Genomic DNA, 17,056 nt, shown 5'->3' with positions numbered 1-17,056 from the left:
CATGTACTACTTCCAGGAACGTTGCGTACCGGCTGCCGTTTGCACATCCAACGTATTTGTGGCAAGCCGCTTGCGTAACAACAGATATGGGGCAGACTGGTCCGTCGCTTTCCTCCGCATTGGGGGAAGTGCTCGTGAGAACAACAACGACGCCTCGTGACCGAACCGCCGTTGCATGCGACCTGCCGCGGGTCAGTAGACGCGGTGGTTCGGTCTACGCCCCAGGCACAAGGAGGATGCGGGCCCCGAGCTACCCCGACAGTCGGCAAACTCTCGAGAGTCCCAGGTATCGGTTGCATCTGGCCGTCGCTCCCTGGACCTGTTACTTGGGCGCCCTGGCGCGACACCGTTCCAGCCGACTAATTGACCCGTTCGCCGGTACCGTTTTTGCCAAACGGCGGAGACTTGCTGCAACCGGTGAGCTCATTAGTGAGCGCCGATGAGGAGCCTGCACTGGACACTGGGCTATCCGCCATCTAATGGGAGATTATTGCACCGGCAATTGAGCCTGCAGGAGAAGCTCGGGCTGCTCAATGTTTCACCGGGCGGCGGACATCCTGGGCACTTCTTTACGCCGGGACCGGACGGGGTGTTGTGTCTTTCGCTTCCGACTGCAGGCCAAACCGCACTGCTCGGATTGTGAAACTGACACCGAAACTGATATCCTTGATATCCGTTTCCCTACGAAAGGGTTTTCAGGGACTCTTAAAATTCCCCATTGCCCCAAAAAACAGAACACAAAAAAGCAGATCAAACCCGGGAAACAAGGTCGGCTCGAGGTTGAGCGACAGGGCATCGGTAGTTCATCGAACGAAGTTCAATCGAGCGGAAATCGATCGGACGACCTGTGCGAAGGTAAGTGATGCGTCCGTCGCCCTGCAAGGAAGCGAACGGTGCAATCCGGCTGGATGTTAGACCATAGGCAGCGTGATCGGGGAGGAAGGCAAGCGGATGCAATCGAAAAGGAAGACCTTTTAACCTGCCTGCCGGTCTGTCTGTCTGTCCGTCTGTCCGTCTGGCAGCACACACATATGCAGCAGATCGTCTGGCGCGGCGTCATATGCGTATCTTCTGGTGCGCGCGCTCTCTCTCTCTCTCTTTCTTTCTCTCTCTCTCTCTCTCACTCTCTCTCTGCACCTTCTCAAGCATTTCTATCCACCTTCGCACGTCTCCGGAGTATGGCAGGGAAAAAAGGAAGCCTTTGCCATGTCAGGAAATCCCCTTTTTGGGTTTAAGTTGTTTTTCTTTTTGATTGTTCATGAGATCATACAGCCAGTGCAGTGGGTAAAGCATGTATATCAAATTTTTTTTCATGACTTCGAGCCTATTGCCCTCGTTCGACTCTTAGGGAACAGGGAAGGCAACAGCAGTCGCCTGTTACATCTTCCTGCTGGGGCAACAAGTGCAGCATCCTTACGAAGGAACGTTTCTTTGTCCACCCCATAAGCGATGTCGCCGTCAGGTGAAGTTGTACCCATCCGCAACAGCTGTCCGAAGCGTTAGGCACCAATGCCCCGAAAAGTTACTGGCTAGACTTCGAGCCCCCAAGGTTTGACGGATGTCCAGCTCAGAAAACGTCCCACCCCTAGAGCCCACAAAGCCATCTCGATCGCTCACCCGTCCAAACCATCGTTAGCGTGTCATCAGTGTCACGGCACACACACACACACACACATCGTTATCGAGGTGCCTTATCGCACAGATTTCGTGCCGCCCGCCGTTCGCACCTTTCTGGCGACGCAACCGGAAGTGTTGGATCTAAGCGAGCAGGCGCGCAAAGGCTCCCCCTCTCGCGCCCTGCAGCTCGCTTGTAATGACATCAAACCGTACGATGGAACCGGTCTGGGATGCCTTTTTTTTGGTCCGGTCTGGGATGCGGGCAAGGGGGAAGGACGAGTGTCTCAAAAAACGTTAACAAAAAGCGCAAGAGCGATCCGTACTGTGGACGCACGCTGATGGACATCCCATCGATCTCGGGGCGATATCGGGCCCTGGCTTGTTTGTAGCTTCATTTCGCCGGTATGCACACACACACACACACACACATTCACATACACACATAGCTTCAGAGCTTCTTATCTGGCGAAACCAATCGAAACGCGTGATGGTAAAAGATGGATAACGCGGGATGGGTGTCGAACTGGGTGGGGGGACCGTTCGTTCCTGTCAGGCAATGAGGGGGCAGCGGATAGGGAGAGTGAAGAGAAGGGCACGGGGCTGTCCCCACGTACAGCGTCTGCACGGCTGTCTGATAACGCCCTGGCCAGGCCACCCGAAGATGCTCGCTACACGCAAACGCACGCACGCGAGGAGGATCAAGGTAGCGTTATGGAGGGGGAGGGGGACGGTGGGGGAAGAGATGTCCACGGGAAGGGTGTTGCTCCCAATCGATGCCATTATCTTCTAATCACTGAGCTCGCTAGATGTTACAAGAGTGGAGTATGTCACGCCCTGTACCAATCTGTCACCAGTCCCCCCCCCCCCCCCCTCTCTCTCTCTCTCTCTCTCTCTCTCTCTCTTTCTCCCTTCCACCCCGTTTTTCTCCACCATGTGCATGTGTGGGGAGGAGGGGAGATCAAGGAGGTAGCCCGGTTTCGCTGCAAACGTTGAAACATGATGAAATCATTTGATAAAAACGAACCGCACAAACCGCCATCCCCCACACCCACTTCGGAGCGTGCAACCTCAACATCACATAAACTCATCACCTGCCGTATCGATCCCGGGGACGAGCGATAACGAGCTGCCACCGTGCCGTGCTGCGTGTGCCGCTCAGCGTTCGCTCTCCATCTCCCGAGCACTCAATCTGTCGCAAACCGTCCACTGACATTCGGGATCATTTTATCACTCGTAATGAGGGAGCTGGACAAGGGCAAGGGTAGGTAGGTTTGTTTTGTGACAGCCGCGGGACAGTTGCGCGACACTTTGAAGCTGCCAATCGCTCTCGTTGAAGGGTCGGCTGTCCTGATTCCTGTGTGTGTTAGGTGGCCGGTAGCCAAAGCTCTTCATTCTGTTACCTCTTCTTTTCGGGTTCGATGGGAAAAAAACGGCTACAACAGAAGAAGAGGAAGAAAAAAAACGAATTTACCTTCATGTCCAGCGCCCAGGCAGCCTGGAGTGCCAGAGGCTGCCGACACGCGGGGAGGAGGACCAGCCCTTCCCTGTGGCCGCTGCCCGGTTGGAGTTGTTTGTGCTGCACACGCTCTCGATTTCGTTTCGCATCGCGCTGACTGCGGCATTTCCTGGCGGTCAGTCACTGTGTGCCACCGCTCCTACCACCCTTCACCCCCACACACACCCCCCCCCCATCTCCCCCCTTCTCCTTTTAGCCCCCTTGATATCTGGGCGTCGCGTCTCGTTGTTTGGTTTCGCCACTGCCACCGACAATATCTTCGCGCCTCCCTCTATGATGGGCTACGATCGGTGCTTCAATTTTTGCGTTGATTTGCGCGATTTTCCTACCCTTTCCTTCCATCCTCTCCTTCCTTTATGGAGTTAAAGCAATTTTCTTACTCGCCGATTTGTATTTGCGCACACCTTTTGCAAGGCACCTGATGTTCCCCCCCTTTACGCTCGATACATTCACTTGCGGGCGCGATTCGTATTTCTCAATCTGCCCGTTCGCGCTCCTGCCCTCTCCTGCCGAGCTGGCCCTTATTTGTTTAACTCCCCATCTTCTTCTTCGTGTTCTTCTTCTTTCCGTGTTGGTACAGCAGCGTTCGTGGTAAATCGTTCGCCTGCAGTGACTGGCCGCCATCTATCACAATCGCCAGCCGTGACTGTGGCGGCCGCCAGCGGGGCCAGCGGCGGTGGCTCGAAAGCTGATCGCAGGCAGGGGATGGGGGTGGACCGAGCGCGCTACTGGTGGCATCCTTCCTCTGGCGGTCTTGGTATGTGTCTGTGTGCGATGGCATGTCCAGTTCCTGCACGGTTAGATGACCCACCCCGAGCGCAAGGGTGTAGTAGTGTGCAGCTGCTAGTAGCGAGCAATAGCGGGCTGCTGGAGTCAGTGTCGGATCCTCTTCGTCGAGTGCGGCCATCTTGACTTCCATTTGGCGCACCGACCATATCCCACCCCACACCCCATTTGCACCCGAGTGAGTTTTGCTGTATTTTGATGAGTGTTGGTGAGCGCTATGGCCTGCCGCAGGGTTAATAAAACTAATTACCATGCGCAAACAATCAAAAGGGGTAGGCGAGCTAACGGTCCTATTGGTTTGTTATGATTGAGCATGCGCGGAATGATGTGCGAGCGAATGGACGGGGCGGAAAGGGCAGGGGATGGAAAGGGTTCGCGTTGAATGTTGTGTGTAGAAAACGAAAGTAAGCTCCCTTCCACAGCTGAAGTAGCCTGAAACAGAAATCAGACTTAAGCGCAAAAAAAAAAACAAGACGCTCTCTTTGAGCAAAGTTGGAAACTTATGGATGATATGTGGCAGGCAAATCTTAGCACGCCGTTTGCCGACACCAGTGGAAAGGGAAGGGGGTGAGTGAGTGAGCAAGCCGCAGCCTGCCAACTGGTCAATGGTCCGCGGTGTCGAAATCGAAAACCGACCCGGTACGGGCGCGCTGGTGTAGCTGGAGTCGCTGCAAACGCGCAATCAACGTGCATTACATTATAGGAAGGTTGTACGCAGATGTACAGAAGCACCGAGTGAGGGCACCGACCCCCATTGAATGGTCATCGGGGTCGATCGAACCGTGTTTAAATTGGAGCGTCAGCAAAAAACAACACACGCAAAACGGCCAGTACAAAGTTGGTTTACTTTGGGAGATGATTTCCATTCGCCTTGCGCAGAGAATGTCTTCGATGGAACCGTTTGCGTTCGCGTTTGTGCGATAGGATGTGTCACCTGCACCCAGTCTGTAACCTGTTTGCGATAATATACACTGCTACCAAGCATTTTCCCATAGCCCCGTTTGCGCGAGAAGTCCTGCGCGAGCTCTCTGCGCAAGATACCGCACGCTGGGCTGTGCCGTACTTTCCTCTGCACCGAAACCTTCCTTCCGTTTGCAAGCAACGCCGATAAAGCATTGCACCTTGCGGGGCAGCGCGCATTCCGCGATGCAACCGTGCAGAACCCCATTCTGGCGTGCTGCTGCTGGTCGCCCTTAATTAGATGCATTTTAATGTTCTGATTGGTGGCAACCACCCCCCCCCCCTCCCCCCATGCCTGCCCCCTCGTAAAAGTGGGCATTACCTTGGCGGGATGTCCTCGGGTGCGGAACAACGCGCAACACCGTTAGCGGGAGAATTAGAATTGATAACAGTGTGCGTTATTCGCGCACGGCGGCTTCTTGAGGTTGCGCACCGTGAAGTGACCCAATATGTCACCGCAACCCCTACCCCTGAGAGCGGGCGAGCGAGTGAGCGTCGGTGTGTACACAAGAGAAGACGTCCCCGAACACGCTCAGCACAACAGCGCAACGTAGATAAGTCGCACCCTGCTTGCTGTTCGCTTCCTCTACCTCCCAGTGCACACTTATAATAAGGTGAAGGTGTATGTCTTATTATATGCAAACATTTGCTTTGATAAACCTACTAACCCTTCGTTTCGGTGCTTTCTGCCGTCCCCCGTCCCCCATCGCCTGCCTCGCACTGCTGCTGGCTGACTGATTTCTCGACCCCAGGCCCCAGGAAACTGTCTTTTTAGGCCACCGGCGCGCGCTGGAGCAAGATACGATGTGGAGGTGTTTCTTTTCTTTCCTTTTTTTTCGTTCAGTCTACCTAGTTTTTCCCCATTCGCACCTGCCTATCGATACATTCTTCTTCCCCCTCGGGTCCTACCACCCGCAACGTGTAAGGTTTTCGTGGGTGGGTGCGGGCCCAATGCTCTCTTCCCGTGGGAGAATCGCTGATAAGGCCGCGTTCTCTTGCCGGTTCTACTCCGCGTGCTCCGAGCTGTTCCGTATCTGTTCCGGTGTTCCGGTGGCTGCCCTGGTACCTGGCAAGCCGCCTTTTTACCGAACTACTCTTCCCGCTTCCCCCTTCAACCCCCCCCCCCCCTTTGTTCAACAGATGTGCAAAGGGAAAGAAGCGGGCTGGTAAGATCCCGCCAGGCTGAAACACTGCTGCCGCTCCCTACGCTCCCACTGACAGCTGGATGAGGGAGTGTTTCTTTGTTTCTTGTCTTCACGGCTCGCAGAAGATGACGACAAAGTTGTGAGTGATTACACCGACACAGGCCGACACACGTGAACTCTCCGCTTACCGCGGAGTATCAATTATCCACTGGCGTACCTCGCCGCATTGGCGAAATTGTGATCTACATTAGGTGCCCGAACCCCGTTGCGCGGTTTCCGTTCTAGATTGTCGCCCGGGGGGGTAGGTTAATGCGTCGTTTTGCTTGAGTGCGATATGATTCACTCTAAAAGTAGGTCCCAGTTTTCGGCGAAGTAATGGCAGACACGAAGCGTATGGAAGGGCAACACACACAAAAAAAACGCTGACATTCATCATTTTCTTTGCATCGGCGAAACGGCAAAACTTGACAAATAAATCAATCTCACTCAAGGTTCATTTGATTGTGCGAAGAACAACAGCGCGAACTCGAGAAATTCCGCCAGTTTTCATGTAACATTGTCTAGGTTGTGTACTAATTACAATAAGGTTATTGCAAAGATCTCACTGATCTTCAGAAATATAAGCCTCAATCCGGCTTAGAATAAAAAATCTTAAAATTCGTTGAATGTTTCTTCTTCGACCATCTCACAACCAACCCAACCAATGGTAGCTGTCATCGGGGTGCTTTACAAATCAACTCCAAGGGTCATCCTACTAGCCATCTGGAAGATGTTTCGTGAAACCCAACGGAACCATCTCGTTCTAGTTTATGTGGATATTAGGCAAAACTGTTGGTGGGCATTGCGCGCGAAACGGCTTCTTTTCCACCGGACCAAAGCCAGCTGTTTCTTAGACCACCCAGTACCTTTAACTCTACACCCTGCCACTCGCTGCTCCTTGGCTGATTGATTCGCACCACTACCAGCTCCTTAGGGTCATAATGAAGCCCCGACGTCAACGCGTTTAGAAAAAAACGGATCCTAACCGAAGGCCGCGATCAGGCTGCTCCTGTTCTAGATTAAATGTACACCTTTGTAAACTGTAACGGCCAAAAAGTGTAACGGCTAAACGCTTCCTTACCACTTTGTCGCCCTCTCCAAGCCTCCCTGCCTTGACCGTTTGTGTGTCCAATCACTGGTCATCGCACCAACCGCCGTGGTCCAGTTTCTTTTAATTTCGCCTTACATTCTTTTGTGACCATCTCCTCTCTTTCTCTCTCCTCGTGTGTTTGTGTTTGTCTACAAGCCTTCCCAACGGTTCTGGCCGCTCACGGACACCAACCCAGTAAATCAGCTGATTTCCTCGAGAAAACATACCGTTTCCCAGGCTTTCCGCCAGGGTCTGTCGTGTCCAAGGTGTCTTTTGTTTCCCAAAATTGCCCAACACTGGCCGGTTGAGCCTTTTTTCCACGCGCACTGCTTTTTATTTTGGGTTGTTGTTGCTGGAAAAATCGCGCAATGATCGGCCCGGAATCCGGCAGCGCAGGTAGCAGAATCCCAAAAAATGACGGGCGCTAATGTAAACGGTTTTGGGCGCACCCGTCTTGTTTGCGCCTGTGGTCCCAATCGGTCAGCGGCAGAACTGACCAGCAGAGCTGTGACTACCTTTTTTTTATGGCAGTTGCTTTTGTCCCAGTAATGGACCGAACCAGCTTCGCCGCGACGTTTCCTAATGCCGTGTCGTATATCCTGAGGGATCGAAGCCATGCTAAGATGTGCTTGTTGGACGGAGAAATGCATATTTGCATACGCGTCCCATGGTTCAGGTAGAGTGCGGACGATGAGCGCAGGTAGGTAAAAAGGGCAACCCTTTCTGGCATGGATTCCTGGATCTTGATTATTCCAACTGGGAAGACGTCGCGTAATAATAAAAGGCGTCATTGATGCAACTGGGTAGATCAATCTTGATGCAGTGCGGCCTAATCATAACAAAGAATAAATAGCCAAACCATATAAAATTATTCTCAAAAATGCCATGAAAAATACAGTTTTTACTATACTTGAATGCTCCAAAACATAATCTTCACGAAAGAAAACTAACTCATAACTGCGAATGCTAATACGAAATCTGTTCCATATCGCATGAGGCGCGTACCGATGAGTTCGTCCGCCGACCAAAACATTCCACTGCTCAGTATGCAGTGCGTCATGCCCATTCCCCGCCATCCAACATCCAGGACGGGAAGGGAACGTGCGGGAACGGGGTTCGGTAAAAGGGGACGAACAAGCAACAGATCATTCAATCAAAATTTAAATTAATTTGAACTTCCCGAGCCATCCGTAACAAAATACTTTCACATACCTTTTAGTCGACAGCCAACCAACAAAAAAGGGGTCGGCATTTCGGACCTCGTGGACCTTTTTAATTTTGGGCGTCGAAAAAAACCTACGAGCCGGACACTGCCCACTGTCCACGGTTGCTCCAGTTTTCCCAGCTTTTCCAACGCGGGTCGAGACTGCTACGCACGTACTTAAACTTGGTCGTTTACAGCACTCAATCACCCTTCGCCGACTACGGGGTCAGGCGTGACCTCCGGCTGACCCCGAGGGACTAGGGATCCCGAGAGATGCTCTCGTTGCTGGTCTAATCCCGTGTACCTTTTTTGTGTGCACTTTTTCCCTCTTCCCGATCAACCGCGCGGCAAACTTCCGTGCAGATCAGCGAAAGACAGAGTGAGTGAGAGAGAAAGAGTGCATGTAAAGAAACAGCGGATTAAGCGGATGGAAGCCGAAAGGGGTCGCGGCCCCGAATTGCCTGACCAGTCGGGGTCAGTCGGAAACGGCCGAGCGGCCCGGGCCAACAGTTCCCCGCGAGGATGCGGCAATTATTTATATCGCAATTAGAATTAGACGCTTGAGGACACGGCAAAGGTTGCGCCATGCACCCTGTTGTCCTACAGGACTACCTGAGCGGCGGGATCTTTGGCCGCATTTTTTTTTTGGTCCGCTTTGGTCTCACTATGTTTTCCGGTTCGGAAGTAAGGTTAGGTGTACAAATCACCGGAAAGCGAGAGCGGGACCTTTTCTGGCCTGGTATACGGGACCCCTTTTTTAAAAAGAAGATGTACTGTTTTACTCACTCTTACAGGATGTTTCTTCGGGAAGTTGTTGTGCAAGATGATGCCTTGGGTCGGGATGGTTCGGTCGTCTTCGTTTGCCCTATTTTATGTGATTATGCCGATGCCTTCCGCCTGCCGCACGCTGCTGATGCAAAACTCGCCCGTTGGACACTGGTCAGCGGCCGTACGCAACGGACACAAAATGGCAGATGCAGGACCGTTGGCGGGATGTGTGCATTGCGCGGGAACGCGGGCACGTTGGATTTCAGATTGCTCCTGGCGGAGCTGTTCCTAGGAATTGGAGTTTCTTTTTTGTTTTTTTTTTCAATAAAACATTCCGCTCCGGATGCGATCGGACTTGCATTACGAAAAAGCCTTCACGATGTCCGCGTTAGCCGATCGGATGGTCTTCCCACGACTTCGAGCGCATACTGGACCCGGGCCGGATCGTTTATGCTTACCATGTGATGCGCGATCGTGATCTTCCAACGGGCGCAAACGCCCGGGAGTACGTTCGATGCTTTCTTTGAGTTGCCTTATTTTATGAGCTTCGCACGCATACACACACACACACACACACACACACACACACACACATCCCCTGCTAAGATTCCCGTTGAGTGGTTCGTTCGCATTTGCGGTTAGCCGTTCATGCCAGGCCGTTTTCTGGCAGTGTGTACTTTCTCGGCTACCCACCATATGGATGGAACGAAAAGCCAGGTAGCTTCCAGGCCGTGACCGGCATACGCAATCACGTGCACGTATCGTAAGAGACAGTTTTTGGATGGAAGCCGCCCGTCGCGCCCGGTCTCCCGCTCGGAGAGACGGATTCACATCTCGCGACGGTTTTGGTCTAATCGGTTGGCCTCCCATTCTCCATAGCATTAAAACCATCATCTCTGGCCCCCTTCTTCCGCATTTCTTTACCTTTTCTACACCTTTGCTGTCCCCCGGGCATCGGCGTAAGAGTTTGGATGGTGACGCACTGTGGGTCAGGAGTATGGCGGTACAGCACGGACACTACTCGCTCGTGGTGAATGGAATTTAAGAATTCATTTCGGCATGATTTGCGCGGCAAGCATCACCCGGATCGGTATCACGTACACAACGTCGGTCAGTTTATCGCCCGCAGTCCATTTGCTGCACCAGGCCGACGGCTCCTGGTGTTGAGCCGATCTGATGCTACTACTGGTCTTTTGTTGCGCGGCGCAATGCACTGGAAGCGTGCCTTTTCGTGACGCTTGAAGCTGTGGAGCTTCAACAGTAATTGAAGATGCGAGATATATCTACCAACGGTTCTTCTCGCAGTAAGAGATGAAAGGATATCCGATAAAGAACTTATAAATCACCACCGTCATAGATCAATTCAATGGGAGGCCCAAGAAGTCAGCGGTTACCAACGCAACGGTTGCAAGGCCTCGACGGAAAAACCGTCCCCGAAGCCGAATCGGATTTTAATAAGCATGCTCAATATACAGTCAACTCGCTCAAACGAACCGAATTTGAAAATTAATTACTTTAGCCACGGGTACTAGTAACGCGCTACATGTAAGAACTAGTGATGGGTAAAGTTGGCAAAAATCCGGAGTCGACTCCGATCCGACTCCGATAAATTCGGAACCGACTCCGGAGGGTAGGTCCGCGCTGCAATATCCGGAGTCGTTTGGAATCGTGCGGAGTCGCCCGGAGTCGCCCGGAGTCGCCCGGAGTCGTCCGGAGTCGGAGTCATCCGGAGTCGTTCGGAGTCGTTCGGAGTCGTCCGGAGTCGTTCGGAGTCGTCCGGAGTCGTCCGGAGTCGCCCGGAGTCGGAGTCGTCCGGAGTCGTTCGGAGTCGTTCGGAGTCGTTCGGAGTCGCCCGGAGTCGTTCGGAGTCGTCCGGAGTCGTCCGGAGTCGCCCGAAGTCGGAGTCGTCCGGAGTCATTCGGAGTCGTTCGGAGTCGTTTGGAGTCGTCCGGAGTCGTTCGGTGTCGTTCGGAGTCGGAGTCGACGACTCCGAACGACTCCGAACGACTCTGAACGACTCCGACTCCGGGCGGATCTAGTGGTTCCATTTTGCCGGAGTCGGAATCGAACTAACAATAGTCGGAGTCGGATCGGAGTCGTGGGTGCGCTCCATACAGCACATCACTAGTAAGAACGAACAACAGCCTGAAGTTTAACGATTGCGGCTGTTTTGAGTACTGGAGGTCGTGTGGTGTCTTTGTTGTGCTAGAATACACCTCAGCAAATTAAAAAAACAAAGACTGTACTGTAACACCTTTCACCTGCATTCTTTAAACGCTCCAAGTCCATGAGCTGGGATTTTGGATCTGATCTGATTACAACCTGCGCGAAATCGGGCAAGCATTGCGCATCCGTTGGCGGGTCTGCCTGACCGAAAACAGCCCTGGGCAGAGAGCGGCGTTAAGTTACAGCCGCTGGTTTCGGTAATGGTGACACGGGCAACTGTCCGGTTAATCATGGACCGATACTATCGTACGCAAACGTCAGCAGTTTGGCTTAAAGGTTGAAGTGAAGCATGTGGATAAAATAGTGGGTAAGACTGTTTGAATCAGAGTTGCCTCTGAGAGTGTCTTAAATTGATGGTTTAACGTTTCATTGGTTTGATTGAGCTAACTGCCCAAGGAAAGAGCCATCCCGAAAAATGTCATAGTAGCAAAGCTCGTACCAGCGCACCAGAAACATCAAATCCTTCTACTGAACGGACGTAAGAGAGCAAATGCTTCCAGCAATTGGCATAAAGTTTAGTATGCACTAAGAGACGTGCCCGCGCGGCACAGTGCACATAGAAATGGGAGCAGCGGCAGCAAGAGCTGTGTTACATATTGGACCTTTTGACCGTGCGTCCTCCGAAGGTGCTCGTCAGCAAGATTTGCCGCCGCTAGAGGACGTCTCCAGGAGTCGCGTTTCGCATAGACACGGGGGGCTGTGCACATCCTCCAATTTCTTGCTCGGGAGCGAGCTTCGATAGGCATCTTGGGACGGTCATGATATCATGAGGCCATTTTTTTAGTGCCTTATAGTTGTGTGTGGTTTCATTCGCATCGCGTTGTGTGTGCATCGCAGCGCTACACTACTGTGCCTCAGCTAGGCGCAGTTCGATGTTCGATGCGCGCCCGTAGTTCGTGTTGTTGCGCGTTCGCTTTTCCTTTTACTTGTGGCGATTTCGCAAACACACTCACACACATGCATGCTCATTCCCCTCAGTGCGCGGGTGATCGATCCGTTCGATCGGTGAATCGGATCGGATGATGCACTTTTGCAATTTACCGCAGATTCGTGCGAGGGCAACCATACCGGTAGGCCTCAGAGGGTGTGAGCGGCGGATGGCCGCTCCTCCCGCCGACTTGTTCGAAGTGAAAGTGAATTCGAATTTCGCTTTCGGGCGCATATCGCACGCTCGAGTTGTTCGAACAGGCGGCCAACTTCTTGCTGCTCTTTGGTGCCAGCTACCTCCCTCCACCCTTCGCGAGTTGTTCGCAGATCTGCTGCAACATGGTGTGGCCTTCGCCTGCCCCCGTACGCTCGCCTCGATTAATCTAGCGGTCTCACTCGGACCCGCTGCCTCGCTCAGCTTCATGTCGCTGCTGCGAGGCTTTGCTGCTCACCCTTCGCCGCTCATCACGCAAAAGCCGGCCACGCGCATCGAGCGAAAGGGAAGAGGACGCCAATGCTCACGCTGCCAGGCACGCTGGCAGGGTAACTGGGAAGCTGATGGGCTCGTGCAACGATGCACGAACGTACGGCTGTACCGTTGCCTAGCCCCTCCTCAACTTCGGCTGGTAAGCCTTCTAAGTGCATCCAACTCCAACTCTGCGGTGCAATCGCCTAACTACCGCGTGAGCATAACTCCCTACTCCGAGCTGCAAGTATGCGCTTGGTGTTTGCTGCTGCTGCAGAGCTCTCGTACACATGCGACCTGCACAAAAGCCAATCTCAAACCATTTTCCTAGTTTGCACCAACAACCTCTCCTTCCCCTTGGTGTAGGCGTGTGGTGGAGGACCTGCCGGACTGCTCTCGATTTTTAGGTCCACCAGACAATTGGTTAACTCCTACAGCCCACGTCCATTTCACACATCCTTCCAAGGTATGCATGCATGCATAACTCACCTTCTTTCGCAAATCCCTCCCCCGGTCTCCTCCCGACAAACATCTTCACTCACGCAACCTGCCAAACATCAATAGCACACAGCACTACATACGGCGTTGGCGTGATCGTCACGTGTGCGCTCTCGGCGAGTAAGGAGAGACGTTGAGCGAGGGCGATTACCTGCGGCGACGGACGATGAACCTTCCTTGTTTTTTTTCATTTAGTTACTTGTGTATTGCACATTTGGGCGCGTTAAAAGTGCATTTAACTCGCTAATCGTCAAATCGCAGCCTAGAGCTGCCGAGCATAACTCTTGCATGGTAGGATCCGATAGAGCCGATGTAGGAGAGTGAGCTGGGTGAGGTGCCGAGGAAGATATGAACGGATAGAGAAAGGGATCAACGTTGTGCATGCGTCACGAAAGAAACAAAACACAAAAAAAGGTACAAGGTACTCCAATGGTACGGTTTCAATCGTTGGGAGTTTGCAGGAGCCTTCAGGCATCAACCAAATCAATCGGCCCATGAAGAAAGTCAATAAACTTCTCCTTTCGTTTCGAGCGTCTCGTTGATAATTCCGTACAAAGCCAACGGAGTTGAGTGAGCATTTCGTGCGCGTCTGAGCTCCTAACGTAATGGCCCAATACGTTCGGTATGCAAATCTTGCCGACCGTGCACCGGGCACAGCTGCTTGTAGCGATGGGAGCTATACATGGGACACTGGATCTGCCTCTCGCTTCCTCTTCCTGTAAGTGACACACCTACATGGGTACTCGTACGTAATCCGAATGGTAAGGTATGTCACAAACACAAAAAAAAATCTAACCTCCACGGTAGAAGCGAAACCGTACAACGTGTAGAATTTATTACGGCACACACCTTACCTTCGCATGGCTGTCTTCGCTGCGTTTCGACCGGAAGCTCGGAGACATCGTCTCAGGGTAGACCGTGGACCCATCGCCGTTCTCCATCTCTCTACCATCATCACAGTTCCTGCATTTTCATCGTGTCCCGGGGAAACCACGCGGGGACATTCCTCTCCCAGTCGCTAGTCAAACTTTCTCTACCATCGCTTCTTCCCCTGTTTATCGCCCATTGCGCTGTCCATGTGGTCAGAGTAAAGGGGGAGAGAACCCGGACCAACAGGAAGCCACTTGAGCTGGAACTGGCAGACACGAGAAGACCGTCAAGGTACACCACCGCACCGCACAGAGCGGAAGGATATGGCATTAAATGAGAATGGTCCTGTCGTCACTTGCCCTTCTCCTGGTGCTTCGGGTGCTGTGTATTTTATTCCCTGCACGGAACGTACGGCCCCAGCTCCCGGCCTCGGCACAGCCTAAAGTGTCTGTCTAAGCTGCCTGAGGTAATCTTCTCCTTTCGATCAGGTCATTGACAGGTACAGTACTACGCTCGTTTCGTTACTTCTCCGCTTGATCATGTCAACGATGAATATTTCACCCCCGCCGTGGAGTTCGTTTTCATTGTTTTGTGTTTTATGGAGCTACTTGCGGGAAAGCCGACAGTTGCGTGATGCTTTTACTCAAACGTACTGATGCAGGTACGCATCGATTTGCTCCGAAGCCGAATGGGTGAGTCCCTAAAATCGTGGAGCTCCTCTACCTTTACTGGAAATTGGATAATAGTGGAAACTTTAACATTGAAGCTCTTCCAAATACTTGTTCAATTAGTCGGTAAAATTTCAAGATTAGCTTAATTTGTTAATGTGTAGCTTTATGTGATATCTGAAGATGATCGATAAGCTCACAATTGTCAACCTCTGCCAAAGTAAGGGCCGTACATTAATAGGACAGATATTTAGGCTACAGAAGTAATTGAAATATGAAACAAATCCCAGACACGCGGAGACGTTTGAAGACCATCTACAGCCGCACGCAACAACCCCACCCTCACCGACGCGAATATTTGCTGGAAGGGAAATCGGCTGCAACACTAAAGACATAAAACCGCGGGTGAACCCACCCTCGCTCACCTTGCCTGTAGGAGCCGGTGATGATGGTGATGATGGCGGCCCAGAAGCCCAGAAAAGGCTGGGGACACGTGAGCCGCCTACACAATGAGTCTCCCTCGGGAGAGTGTTGGCTTCTTTCAATCTTTCTTCCCTTTCTCCACTCGCACTCTCTCTCTCTCTCTCTCTCTTTCTCTCTCTCTCGCTTGTTCTCATCGGTTCCTCGTTACCACTTGCTTGCTTTGGTCACCTAAATTCCTCCCCCCTCGAAATTCCCCGTTCGGTTGGTGTAATCTGCGGCGGATAAGGATGATCCGCCGATGGCGACGGCGTCAGATTCCACGCCTCGCACCGGCCTCGACCGGATCAGGTGCGTAGCGCAGGTGCTGCACGGTATACGCTGTATATGTCTTCGAACAGCTTTCCTCAGCTTCTTTCTCCGCCAGGTCGTGGACACCGTGCGCGCGCAAACATACACCCCCCCCCCCCCCTCCGCGATGAAAAACCGTAAGCAGTCTCCGAAAATGGACGGCTTCGAACGGCAGGCCATGGACCACGTCTAACGCGGCTCAGACAGCGGGTGGTGGATGCGAGCTTTTACGATATGGCACGATCGAAAACGACCGTTTCATGTGATGCTCGCTGCATAAATGAATCCCCCCACCCCTCGCGATTTGCCACACTTGGGTTTGGAGAAATCCATAGGGCGAGGATCGAAACGCCCGATTGAAAGGGCGGATGTCATCATCATCATCACCATTTCTCCCCCAGGAACGGCAGCGTCACACCCACGGGCTGATGTAACGAGCCGATGCGTGCCGAAGTGATTTTTGTCGAGTGATTAATGCCTGCTTGGTAGCGCGAGGTAAAACATTATTGGGCGACAGAGAAACAACTACATCCAACGCCATGCCTCGAGACCTTCTGATGATTTTCTCGGGTGCGCACAGGCACGTTATGCAAAATAAGCAACATCTTCCGGCGGGAAAAAGGGTAGCCGTGCTGCTTTTTGTCCGCTGTTGCCAAAACAACGACCCTATGTTATTGCAGTGGGCTGAGCGGTGCAAATGGACGACGCACTAGCATGGGGAATGCAAGCGCTGAGAACGGTCGCCGTGGCGAGGTTGAAGGAAACGCACATCGCACGCGTAGGCGCTGCTGGTAAGCGTCCAGCCACAAACCGGGCCATGGCTTTAGGCACGTTCTATGTCCCAGACCGGAAAGTACTCCCATCCGGAGGAAAAGGTGCTGTATCTTTTTGCATGGATGTGTGTGCGAACCATCTCGCTGGATGCTACCTCTCTTTTGCTTTTCATTGCATTGCACACACAAAACGCTCCTGTAAAGGTCACAGGTAGCATGTTTTCGAAGTCTGTTCTACTTTGCTATATTATCACAACAAACCCACCAGCGTACTGCAACGATAGCACGGACTCTGCAGAATGAGCTTGTGTGGTTGAACGGACGCGTCCCTGAACCTTGCGTCTTGTCTTTTGCGAGCTGTAGACAATGTCTTCACTTGTAAGCTGCTCAATATTTTGTCTATTAAAGTTAGCAACATTTTTTAACAGAGCCATGTGTTTGGTCGGGCATCTTTGACAGCCCGCAGAGCACGAACGCCGTCGGCAATGTCACCCGTTTCTGGAGCGGAAATGGTCCAAGGTACATCTTCGCCGCATTCTTGTAATGCTTGCTTATCGAGTCATCTACTTTTCCTCAAAGTCTCTATAAAAATATATGTGTAAAAAAACTGACTACGGTCTAATAAAGGGGTCGGAAAACTTTACAAGTAAAGAGCTGGATTGAGGAAATTTATAAATCCTGGCCAGATTTTGTACAGAAAATTTTCTCTTTTTGTGATTGTTATGTAAAGCT

The sequence above is a fragment of the Anopheles gambiae genome, chromosome X (genome assembly GCF_943734735.2).
Source record: "Anopheles gambiae chromosome X, idAnoGambNW_F1_1, whole genome shotgun sequence".
NCBI classification, from domain to species: domain Eukaryota; kingdom Metazoa; phylum Arthropoda; class Insecta; order Diptera; family Culicidae; genus Anopheles; species Anopheles gambiae.
Note: the sequence above shows the minus strand (reverse complement) of the source record.